The sequence below is a fragment of the Opisthocomus hoazin genome, chromosome 4, assembly GCF_030867145.1.
Source record: "Opisthocomus hoazin isolate bOpiHoa1 chromosome 4, bOpiHoa1.hap1, whole genome shotgun sequence".
NCBI classification, from domain to species: Eukaryota; Metazoa; Chordata; class Aves; order Opisthocomiformes; family Opisthocomidae; genus Opisthocomus; species Opisthocomus hoazin.
Window position 1 is genome coordinate 50,462,325 of NC_134417.1, and position 13,079 is coordinate 50,475,403.

Genomic DNA, 13,079 nt, shown 5'->3' on the forward strand with positions numbered 1-13,079 from the left:
GTGCTTTCAAAGTATGGCAGTGTAGCTTGTTTAATCTTTTAGCACAGCTTCCAAGAGAGGAAAACACTAGCCAGTACTCTTGCTTTGACGTTTATTAAAGCTAATTGTTCTTATCAAAGTAATTTTTTGTTAAGGGTAATTTAGTATTTTCTTCCCAAAGAAGTGGAACTATGTTATGTACATGGATACAGAAGTTCCTTTATGGGTGTCTGTTTAGGATATGAATGGAAAAACAAAGAATGGCTCATTCTGTGGATTTTCAATATGTGTATGTTTGTATTTCTGTGCACAACACAGGCAAAACTAGGGGGGAAAAAGATCTGCAACGGTTCGAAAATGACCAAGCTGGACAGGAGAATGTGTCAACTCTTGTCTTGTTGTGGGGAGATTCTGTGAAATCCTGCAGTTCCTAGAAGACCTACCAGTCTTCTGTATTGGTGTGTAGTCTTCTGTATTTCACAGAGCAAAACAGAAAGAGTGCCCAGTGTAACAGGAATCCAAACCCAGCTGTCTCCAGTTCTCTTGCTGCAAACTCTAGTTGTAGAAGACTGTTGGACACAGATCAGAAGGGCACAAACCAAACTCCATTTTTATTTCTTCTTTCCTAAAATCTTCTTTCAAAGAATCAGGAATTTATTTAAGACATGAAACAACATTTCTTTTATTTCCTAATGCCTTCCTCTGCCAACAAAAACATACTGCAAGTACAGGCATGTGGGTGAATTTACACAACTAGCACTTTCGGAAAGGTTTCTCAGTGTTTGTTCTCTTCTACACCTAAACTCTACAGTTAAGAAATGAGTATCTCACCTCTCTTCTGGGCATTTTAGAAAGTATAAGAACAAAAAAATGCAACAGTACTGAGTCCTTGGCTTTGTATACTTCAAGAGTGTCAAACTGAATGTAGGTTCTGATGCATGACTTGAAAATTGTATTTGAAAAAAAATTCAGCTGTAATATAGAGACGGCCAAGCTGGTTGTTAGCTGCTTGTGGCCTCTGGTGCCAGGTTTATATCATGCAAACAGAAAAGGACTGGCCTGGCATGGAGTTCTTGGAATAAAGTCAGGTTTGTGCCTGTGAAAGCAGGGAAGGCAACAGAGGCAGTAAGGATAGTATTTCCAAGCTGGCCAAGAAAGCCACCCTTTGGGTTTGAAACACTTGCATGTGTCTTGTGGGTTTTTTTAAAACATACAAAGGGTTTGACTCATACTTGAAAGAGGAGAAAGATTGGTCATCTTTTTGAGAGAATAAAGAGTCATCTTGTCGGATTTTTTTTCCCCATGGTGCTTAATTTCTCATTTTGATAATGCATGTTCTCAGTGCTTCAATTTGCATTTCATTAATGTTTCTGTCCCTGTGTATATCCACTCCTCAGGGTAAGCTGGAAGCTGCTTCAGTCACTAGTCTGCAACCTTTGTGTTTTGTTGTGGAAGAGGCCAAAGGTAGTGATAATCCTGCTGTGATCCAGGAGGAGGCAGTTTCCAGGGAGCTGAGAAACTTGAGTCTCCAATGAATTATCAGCCCAATCTCTCAAATTTTGTTCAGCTGTCTGCTCCACTTGTCCACCTCCTGGAGAAGAGCAGACAGGCAAAATGGGCAAGATCCTTACTCCCTTCTCTAGAAGGACAGGCAAGAAGATGCAGAAAAAAACATATCGACTCTACTATTAGATGCATCTCCTGCCTCATGTCACCTTGCAGTAGGATGGCTGTTCTGTCCCTTTTAACAGTGCTAAGTCTTGAAAGGGAGGAGATCACAGCTCCACCAGGGGCAGAGTAAGGAACACAAGGCAGGAACTGAAGATATGAAACTGGGAAATAAAAGTGACCTGCAGGCTCTTTTTACCTGGAAATTGCTTGGAAAGGGAATAAGGCTTGCTAAAAAGGCCTAGAAATAAGCAAATATCACTCCTATCTTCAAGAAAGAGAATCTGGAGAACTACAGGCTGGTCTGCATCACCTTGATACCTGGGAGTGTGATGGAATGAATAATCCTGGAAACCATTTCCAGGCACCTGAAGGACAAGAAGGTGACTGGGAGATGTAAGCATAGATTTACGAAGAGGAAATTGTGCCTGGCCAATCTGATAGTCTTCTATGATGAGGTGACTGGATTGGTGGATGAAGGGAAAACAGAGATGATGTTTGTCTTGACTTTAGCAAGGATTTTAACACTGTCTCCCATAACATCCTTAAGACAAACCGATGAAGTATGGCCTAGATAAGTTGACGGTGAGGTGGATTGAAAACTGGCTGAACAGGTAGGCTCAGAGGTTTGTGATCTCTGGCACTAAGTCCAGCTGGAGGCTGGTCACGAGTGGAGTAACCTAGGAGCTGGTACTGGGTCCAGTGCTGTTTAAACCTTCATTAATGACCTGAAGGATGTGACAAAGTACAGTCTCAAAAAATTCGCAGATGATAGACCAGATGGATATGTTGGCATTCAGAAGAATTTCAACAGGCTGGAGAAATGGACTGACAGGGACCTTATGAAGTTCATCAAAGGAAAAAGCAAAGTCCTCTGTCTGGGGACGGATAGCCCTAAGCATCAATAATGTTGGGGGTGATCAGCTGAAAAGCAGCTTTGCAGAAAAGAAACTGGGGGCCGTTGTGAACACCAAGTCGAACATGAGCCAGTAATGTACCCTTGCGTCAAAGGAGGCTGGCTGTACCCTGAGCTGCATTAGGAGGAGTTTTGCCAGCAGATCGAGGGAGGTGATTCTTTCCCTATGCTCAGCACTGGTGAGATGCATCTGCAATGATGGATACAGATTTGGGGTCCCCAGTACAAGAGAGATGTGGACACACTGGGACAAGCACAGCAGAGGGCTACAAAGATGATTAAGGGACTGGGACATCTCACATGTGAGGAAAGGCTAAGAGAGCTGGGACTGTTCAGCCTGGAGAAGACATGACTCGGGAGAGTCTTTTCCAAGTGCAGAAACACTGCGAGTGGGGGTCGGGGAGATGGGGGAGGAAGAGGGAGGAGAGCAGGGGAATAAGGAAGATGGAGCCAGCCTTTTCTCAGTTGTGACAGGAAGAAGATGCAAGAGACAATGGGCACAAATTAAAATACAAGAAAAAAAAAAAATCTTTACAGTTAATTGAAGACTGGAACAAGTTGCCCAGAGACGCTATGTAGCCTCCATCCCTGGAGACATTCAAAACCCAGCCAGACAACATCCTGTGCAACCTGTTCTAGCTGACTGTACTTTGAGCATGGGGTTGCAGTAGGTTATGTCTGTAGGTGGTCCCTTCCAATCTCAACCATTCTGTGGAGTCAGCTGTGCCAACTGTAAAAAAAAAAAAAAGTTTGAAAATCCCATACACAATCATCTTGCTGTTTCAATGTCAGTGATATTTTTTTGTGTGAGGGTAACTCATATGTTTTTAAGCTTTGGGGCTGTCACTGAAAACTAAGTATAGATGTGCCTTTATGATGGAGCCTGGCAATTTACAAATGGTTTCTTCTTTTTTTTCAAGGAAAATAGATACAACCTTACCAACTGTTTAGCTGGATACTGAGACTCCTTAGCTGCTGAGAATGTCTGTGCCCATGATAACTTTTCAGCTGGGAGACCCACTAAACGCCTGGACTCCTAGGATCTTTAGACTCTGGTGAACATACTTAAAAAGCAAACAGCTCTCACTGTACCCATGCAAGATGGGGCTATAAATGGGCTATTACCCTGTTGGAAATGGATCTTGGTATCAGTTGTTGGCAGTTCTCATAAAATCTCAATTCCATGTTCCTGGGTTCCTATGAAAAGTATAAAGAACGGCATAGAAACTGCCCCTAGATGGCCATACCAGCTGTACTAAATACTTGTCTGATCACTCTATTTCGGAAAGGGCGTAGCACTGGTGGATGACTTCAAAGGAAAAAAGGGGATACTAACACCTCCCTCTATTTCCTTTCAGCTTCTGTATTTCTAGCTGTGGATCATTGTCAAGAAGCTAACCGAAAGCCTCCGAAGCACAGTGGTGCAGAACATAACAGCTTCTCTGTTCTTTTCCTCCAGTAGCTGAGCAGAGACACATATATCAGTGTCTACTGGCCCCACGTGTTCCAGCCACTGCTGGACACAAAAGGGAACAAAATCAGTTGAGAGCAATTGTCTGACTGCTGAATACCTTTCCTGCAAAGCGGGACTGACTGGGCTAGGATTTGCTAGCCTGGAAAAGTGACAGTGGAAAGGGAAAAGTAAAGGTTAATAGAATAATTTCTGTTGTGGAGATAGCGGACTGGAAGCAATAATTTATGGCTACTCATGAAGGGAAGCACTGGGGACATGAACTGAATTTCCTCTTCGCCACTTACCCTGTTGCCCCCAAAGAAAGGAAAAAGGGGGGGAGGTGTTTATTCCTCTAGAGGAGTTGTGGCTGTTATTGCCACAGGAATGTAACAGTGGTGAGAAGAAAAGCAGGCTCTAAAAGCGCTGAGACACGGGGCAGGAGGAACAGCTGTCTTTCAGTCTTGATTGTCTGGATGATACCTGTGGCAGGGAAAACTCTCCGGCACAGATGTTAGGAGGTGCCCCATGGAAAGTTCAGCATCTCTCAGCATCCAGTCCAGTCTATTGTTTGAGAGAGGGTACTGGACTGGACAGTTGCCTGGCTTACCCTCGTTAGGCTGCCCTTGTGTCCTCAGGCAGGATGGTATAGCAGACCTCAGAACCTCTCCTCTTATGAGCTGTATTTCCCAGAAGATAGATAAATCTTGTTCTTAATTATGCATTTTGGCAGTATAAGCATAATTTCCATTGATTTCAACACGGATCAGCACTTGTCCATGAGGGGATATTTTAAAACCTCTTAATGCAATTAGAATTGTATTAAGGTTGTAAAACCCATTGCCAGGACATGGGAGCTAAAGAAAGTGCCAGTGGAAGGAACAGGTTGTGATAGTGATGACACGTCATCTTTTCTTCCTGCTGTCATTTCTTGTGTCCCTAAGTACTGGCATCTGAATTATTTAGTGTCACATGCCAAATACAATATTTATGACATGGTGCATCAGTAAGAAACTGTGAAGGTAAAGTCTGGAGCCTGCATTATAACAAAAATGATTAGGCATGCTTTGTGTATTTTTGCCTGCGGCATTATTTGTCTTGAATAGTGTTTCTCATCTTTCCTTGTGGTGATGAAGTCATTGTATGGTTAGGTGTTGAAACCCACTGATCATGGGAAGTAATGTGGAAAAACTCCTAGACAAATGCCAGTCTCCATTTTGCTATAAATAATGAGTAGCCAGGAAATCAAAATATGTTTGTTGTATTGGTTTTTTTCTGCCTCTTTTAAAGTTCATTTGATTGGTTTATAATTAATGTTTCTAAGTTGGGAGCCATGAACGAATCAAGAATAAAGTTCATAACTGGAGGAATGCCAATCTATCTGAAGGTAATTGGTCTAGTCTGTGAGCAAAGGTGTTTCTGGGTCATGACTAGTAATGACATTGTTGGTGATCTTTTCCACTTCAACAGACAACTGAATGAATTCACATGCAATATTCTGAATCCAAATAAGTGGTGGATATCTGATCAGAAAAACCATGCTTTTAGTGTTTTCTGAAGCATTGTCATGTCAGAGTATGATATAGCCATGATCTGAGACAGTGTCCCAGTTAGAGAAGCATTAACTTGCTCAGTTATTCTGCTCTTTAGGGATCTTTACTAAACTTTAGGATATACAGATCAATGTGTTAAGAGTCTGTATCTGCTTAGATTCACCAGAGAAATTATTTTGCCTCCCTCCTAAGGTCTCTTGATCCTGCTCTCACCCTTTACAACCTCCACTATTCCTCAAGTTCTTTCTCTCCTAATACATAGTCCTTCACATACTCTGACTTCATTTACATACTGCACCCAAAGGCCTTTGTGCTCTCCTTTCTAACCCATCACTCTTTAACCAGCTGTCATTAAGTTAAAATTACATAAACTCCATCATTCATAGCTCCTTCAATTGCAGCACGTGTATTCCGCAGCAGATGGAAGCAGGAAGAAAAACTGCCTGTGCTGCTAGGTTTCATTTCCCAAGACAGACAGAGGCTATAGATCAGGGAGGAAGAAGAAGGAGACTCAATAGGAAAATGCACACAAACTGTGTTGTGCTGTAGAGGATGTTTGAACAGTTGTAAATAAGCAAAGAGCAGGAGGGTTACTGCATGATCAGAGAGGACAGAAGGCTTGAAGTGAGACTGAGAAAAAGCCCTCAGGTTATGACAGACCGAGGTGAAAAGGAATTTCTGAGTAAGGTGAGTTTTCGAAGATCACACAGGCTCAGCTTTATCTCCAGATAACTCAGCCTTAGTCTTTGCTGTTCTTCAGCAAGCTGTTGCAGGTGTTTTCCTCACTGGAAATTTAAGCAAAGTGGTTCTGTTCCTTTAATGTGAAGAAAAGTTACATTTTAAAATATTTTTTTCTCAAAGTGCTGTTTTTGAGTACCGGTCCGTGATCAGTCCCAGGGATAGCTTCCTTTGCTGCTCTGTGTTGGCCAGTCTCTGTGGTATGCTTGTGTAGGACTAGGGATACCCATTAGCCAGAGCAGGGACAACACTGAGTGGACATGAAGACCATCTCCACTTTTCTGCAGTGGACAGTCTTGCCATCACCTTGCTCTCTGCAATTTAAAATAAGCTTTTCTTAAAAACTGAAGGTAAAAGTATTCTATATACCTCAAAACTTCCGGCTTCTGCTCCAACTCTTTGGACCCATCTGCTCCACAGTTACTGCCCATTGTCATTCCTTCAGCACGGCAGGAACTCAAAGCTTCCCTGACTCAGTCCCCTCTGGATTCCTGTTGGTGAATATGTGACATAGGTGCTTTGTGGTGGAGAGGCCCTCCCTGACGTAGCAAAGTGCTGGCTGATGTGATGATGACTCGAATGCCACATAGGTATCTGGTGGCTGGGCTGCTTAGAGAGTCCTGCTCCCTGACGTTCACTTACAACCCTGTGCTGCTCCCCCTGTTGTATCAGCACAACTGATTGCATAGCTGTCTGAAAAAACAGTTTTAGGCTGGATCCTTTTCCTACCCTACTTCTCTGACAGGCCTTGTCGACAGTGGTGTGTCGGCAGCACAGGGATGCAACAGGGCAACCACAGTGGGCACAGGCTGTTCAGTCAACAGTACTGCTGAAAATACAGGTTGTCTTGGCCCTTAATAAATAGTGATAGTGGAAAGGAGAGCATTGTCAGTACGTAGAACACCATGAGAGATGAAAAGCCTTTGGGCAGAAGGAAAATGACACTGGCAATTCAAGCTGTGCATGCAGAGTATCCATACACATGCTAAGAAGCAGAGCACTAGGAAGTGTGGAACATGGAAGACCTACACTATCGATTTTGTGGTTCCCTTCAAAGCCAGGTATGGGATTCAGTCAGCCCATATTTACTGTTTCCCCCAAATTGTTGACTGCTTCAGTGCTTGGCCTGAGTAAGAGCTACATGCGTGTGGATTTTTGTAGTGTCTGTGTTTATTAATTTCCAAACTGTGATAGGGTTCAATGAATGAAGATGTGTCATACTGAAATGTATGCATAAAATTACATGAGACTGTGGGACAGAGAGAAGTGTTACCTCTCACTCAGTCAAGAAGTTGCTAGTAGGCCAGTCAAGTACAACAAATAGTGACTGGTCCCTTAAAATCACATTTCCATTTCCTTCCTTAGTTTTAATCCTCTTCTTGTGATCTGTTGAGTAAGACAGGATACATTTGATGGGCACCCAAAAGGAGAATGGAATTTGACAGAGCTGGAGAACCTGCCTCAAAAGGGAGATTAGTTGAAAGAACTGTTAAGGTTAGCAGCCTTCAACAGGAAGATGATTGGAAATGAGTTAGGAGTGCAAACATTTAACCTTTCAGATGTGATCTGAATAGTAGAGGCTTGTCCAAGCTTATCTTTCATTTCTTCAACTTTGTCTTTTATAAGCGTTTGAAATTGGGTTTTTTGTTTTGTAGACTGGAAATAAATACTTCTCCATGCATTTCAGTTTAACCTGCTTTGGCCTGAAACTGATTAATGTAAGACATTTCTCACCCACAGATGTGGTGAATCTTAAAGGCAAAGTTCTGAGATGACTGAAGAAACTCCCAGCTCCAGGGCCAGGAACCTGCTAGCAACTATGGTAGGCTGGCACAAAACAGTGTGAGCCTGTTGAAGGGCTGGTGTTGGAAATATCAGGGCTGGGAGAAGTGTCACCCAGGGAGGGCTTACAGCTGAGAAGGCTCCCCAGCATGCAGCAAGTCAGCAGAGAGTGCATCTGAGTGCCCGAGACTCGGCTCACTTCTCCGAGCAACGTGAAACTCTGTTTCATCACATCACAGGTGCCCATCCCCCTGCTCTAGCAGTGCTGTGCTAGTCCAGAGCAAGGCCAAGAGACCTTGTCTCTCTAGTTAATGTGGGTGAAAGTGGAAGTGATGCTGTATAACAGAGCAGAGCTTGCAGCTGAGATGAGTCAGAGCAGTCAATTTTAGCCTCCTAGGACAGGCAAGAGTGCTTAGTTCTGCCTTCCCTAATGCCTTCTCTTGCTGAGTTAATGTCTTCAGCATCTGATAAAGTATGAAGAGAATTAGATTATTTCTTCCTCTTGCGCATTGGGATATTTTAAGAGGAAGCCATTATTGCTGGCACATAATTGCAGTTTGCAGTCTTGCTGTCCCCAACATCTTGAAGGTGGGGGCAGAAGTGTTTGTCATCTACCCGTAACATCCCCACTGAGCAAGCAAGAAGATCAAGGACTTGCTGAAAGGACACTGAGAAGAAATGAAGAGTACCTCCAAGTGCTAGAAGAGAACTTTACAAAGTGGTAAAAACAGCATCCCAGGAAGTGGGTTTTGGAGGAGTCAGCAGTCTTTGCTACTGTAGTGGCTGGAAGTTCCAGAAAGTTGCCTCAGGATTTGATCTTAGAAAATACTCCCAGATGATGGCCGTGGCAGAAACCTGATTGCCACTGCCCTGCCAGATCTTTAAATTAGGCCATTGGCCTGCTATTTACAATTTCCTCCTGCCATTTGTAAGTAACACAGAATGACAGGGTCTAATGCAATATGATATGGAAAGTTTTGAAGTAGATTTAAATTTAAAATGGAAAATGAAATGATAGTCCTGTGTGTAAGGGCTGACGTAATACAAAAAAAGTATTCCTCTTGCCTAATGAATTTAGTGAGAAATATATTGCCAATTATGCTCAGCACTCTCTGCTAAAAGTCACCAAATAACAGCCATGGTTATTTAAAGAGCTGCCAGTGCAGGGCGGATGAGAAGAAAGCAGTGGAAATGCAAAGGCATCTTTGAGGCTAGCAGATGCATTAAAAAGTGGAAACAAAGAGAACTGGCAGTGTTACTGACAAAGATAGACTGACTGCTAGAAAAAACATGTTTCAAGGATCATCTTTACATAGGTAACTCTCCAGAGGTTTCTGGCAGGTGCTTCGTGCGGTAAGTTAGCATTTCACTGACATGGAAAAGGCAGAAAGGTACTTGAGACTCTAGTATTCTGTTGTCAGGATCCTCCACATCAAAACCTTGGAAAAATGGGGTTGGATTTTGTTTTGTTTCTTTCCAAAGAGTGTTTCTGAGTCACGTGCATGTTGGTTGATGCAGTCTCTGAAAGACGAGGTGAAACAGACTTTTTTCCCCGAAATAATTTCTGCAGTCCTTCAACAGCACTGAGTGAGTTTTTCCTGGAAAGTAATCTGCATATTATCTTGGAAAGGAGAATTATCTCCAGTAACTGGCATTCTGCAAGAGAATTAACTGAGCTTATATGAAGTTTCAGAGGAAAAAAAGGAGTGCACATTCTTCTCTGCATTGTCTCTCTGTTGCACTAGCTCTCCATCAGAACTGTGTCGTTAATCTCACAAGACTTCTGCTGATAAAGGACGGGTTTCTGAACCAAGACAATGCATACTCGGTCCTCAACCTGTAGCACATGTTTATTCTCTATGTGTTACATAACTGGTGTTTTGGTCTAAGCACGAAGTTTGATGAGTTAGGCATGTTCGATTATTCTTGGCCAAGGCATTAAGCACAATACAAAACTCCAGCCATGAAAACTAATCACAAGGACAGAAGTGGACATGGTTGATCTAGTTTTACTTGCTGAGTGACATTTTGAGGGGGAAAAAAAAGAAGAATGTTATGGTTAAAAGATCCTGTTATGAAGTTGCTGTAGCTTGTAAATGAAGCAACCTTTAATGTAATAAGTAGGCACTATGGCATTCAGTAAAACAAAGACGTCTTTGCCTTTAACCTTGCAGCTGAAATCAGCATCCTCAGATTAGTGTGTGCATGAAGCTTTTGTACACAAACAGCAAAGGGCTTTGACTCAACTTTCTGAAAGTTTCAAGGTTTTTATTTGTATAGAGAAAACTGTGATATCCTTTAATGGCTGTGTTACCTCTCTAGAAATGGTCTGAGCATGGAATTGACATCAAGAGATTTCAGAAGCACAATTTTTGCAGTTGGGGTCGCCAGTAACCACCCGTTCCAGTGCCCCAGAGAGAATTTTGGAGAAGACTGTTGTGAGGCAGTCTGTTCCCATGCAGCCCACGGAGGTCCACGGTGGAGCACATGTCCACCTGCCACAGCAGGTGGATGCCCAAAAGAGGCTGTGACCCTGTGGAAAGCCTGTGCTGGAGCTCTTCTAGCTGAAGCTAAAATTCTTCTCCTGCATGTGTTTTTTTTTTTTTTTTTTTAAAAAAGCTGATTCACCTCTGTCCATTTCGGTCCCTGGGACACAAAAGTGTTTGAGAACTGTCTGCCTTTGCAGGTGGTAGGTCTTTACCTTAGTGAGTTGGGAATTCTTTTGAGTGATACTTGGGAAATAAGTCTGTTCTATTACAGTGTGGTGACATGCAGAAAAAATAGTTCACCTGCTTCAGTTTTGTAGCAGATCTCAGGCTGAATAATTCACCTCAAAACCAGCATTCAGATTGGTTTTCAAAGACTCAATTTTCAAGCATTTCGTGACTGTGTGAGACATTTATTTATTTATGCTTTATTCATTCCAGCTCTGAGCAGCAGCCTCATCTGGATGAAAAATACTAGCGTTTTACCATGGCTGGGAGTCTGGTTTCCAACTCATGAATAGCTTGGCAACATTACCAATTTAGCTATTATCTCCTTCTACATCTGCCTGTGAAGAACTGCTTTCCAGGGGAAATGTCTGACAAAACAAACACGCAAACATATGTGTAAGTGCATGCAAGACCCTAGAAATATGGCATTCACACAGGAGAGCACTGTGCAGAAAATGCAGGTCAGGTGTTGGAAACTTAATACAGTCACGTCAGTATGTCACAGCACTTGGGCTAACAAACCACATCTCTGAGCAGGTCTCTGTAGTATAGGAGCAGCACAACTTTGGTCTTCTGCTTCCTTTTCTAATCCTGGAGGTGGATCTCTCTCAAGGACCTCCAGGCGGCGTTTTGTTTGGACAGGTGGAACTGCCCCACTTGTCACAACACTGGAGGTAAGGCTGCTTCTCCAGAATGTGGGCTAAGTGGAATCCTGCTTACAGATGTCTATGTCATGGTGTTCACTGGATTTATATCTCCTAGCAGCTTCTGCTTCTAAGGCTTCATGTTAAGACAGATGGATAAACTGGCTGGGTGGCCAGGCCCAAAGAGTGGTGGTGAATGGAGATAAATTCAGCTGGCGGCCAGTCATGAGTGGTGGTTCTCCAGGGCTCAGTATTAGGGCCAGTTCTGTTTAATATCTTTATCAAAGACCTGGATGAGCAGATTTGGTACACCCTTAGTAAGTTTGCAGATGACACCAAGCTGAGTGGGAGTGTTGGTCTGCTCGAGGGTAGGAAGGCTCTGTAGAGGGATCTGGACAGACTGGATAGATGAGGCCAACTGCATAATGTTCAACAAAGCCAAGTGCCGGCTCCTGCACTTTGGTCACAACAACCCCATGCAATGCTACAGGCTTGGGGAAGAGTGCCTGGAAAGCTGCCCAGCAGAAAAGGACCTTGGGGTGTTTGTCAATAGCTGGCTGAACATGAGCCAGCAGTGTGCCCAGGTGGCCAAGAAGGTCAACGGCATCCTGGCTTGTATCAGGAATGGTGTGGCCAGCAGGAGTAGGGAGGTGATCGTCACCCCTGTACTTGTCCCTGGTGAGGCCGCACCTCAAGTATTGTGTTCAGTTTTGGGCTCCTCAGTACAAGAAGGACATTGAGGTGCTGAGGCTTGTCCAAAGAAGAGCAACGAGGCTGGTGAAGGGGCTAGAATACAAGTCTTACGAGGCGTGGCTGAGGGAACTGGGGTTGTTCAGTCTGGAGAAAAAGAGGCTCAGGGGAGACCTTACTGCTCTCTGCAACTATCTGAAAGGAGGTTGTAGTGAGGCAGGTATTGGCCTCTTCTCCCAAGTAGCAGGCAGTGGGACAAGGGGAAATGGCCTCAAGTTGCACCAGGGGAGGTTTAGACTGGGTATTAGGAAAAATTTCTTGACTGAAAAAGTTGTAAAGCATTGCAATAGGCTGCCCAGGGAAGGGTGGAGTCACCATCCCTGGTGGTATTTAAAAGATGTATAGATGTGGAGCTTGGGGACATGGTTTAGTGGTGGAATTGACAGTATTAGATTAATGGTTGGACTCGATGATCTTGAAGGTCTCCTCCAACCTAAACGACTCTATGATTCTATGCTTCTAAGGGTATGAGCAGACTGACTTTCAGAAATGCTGACAACAAATTGTTCCCATTAAGTTCAATGAGAACAGTCCTGAAAAGAAGCTGGTGTTGACTAGATGCTAGCAGTCCCTATTATATGTTCCTTACTGCAGAGACATGCCAAGTTTGATTAATTATGCTAGGATAGTACAGACCAGGATGCAGTAGAAGCATCATGTGTATATATGTCAAATTGCTAATGACAACCCTGCCTACACTTTGTATTGGAACAGTTCCAAGACATGTCAGAAAGAGGAGGTATGTAGTAACTGACAGTGAAGAAAGCAATGTGAAATTTAAACAGTTGTCATTAGAGCTTGCATCTAAAAAGCAAAATGAGATTGCTGTGAGACTAGCTAATGTATTGTCCTGGGTTTGGCCAGGACAGGGTTAATTTTCACCAG

General features: G+C 43.3%; 1 non-coding gene across 1 annotated transcript; it reads left to right on the forward strand.

The window, feature by feature from the left end:
* The first annotated feature begins 10,313 nt into the window (after positions 1-10,313).
* On the forward strand, positions 10,314-10,500 carry LOC142361277 (U11 spliceosomal RNA). Its single transcript, XR_012763872.1, has one exon. It is a non-coding gene; the product is annotated as a U11 spliceosomal RNA (small nuclear RNA).
* The last annotated feature ends 2,579 nt before the right edge of the window (positions 10,501-13,079 follow it).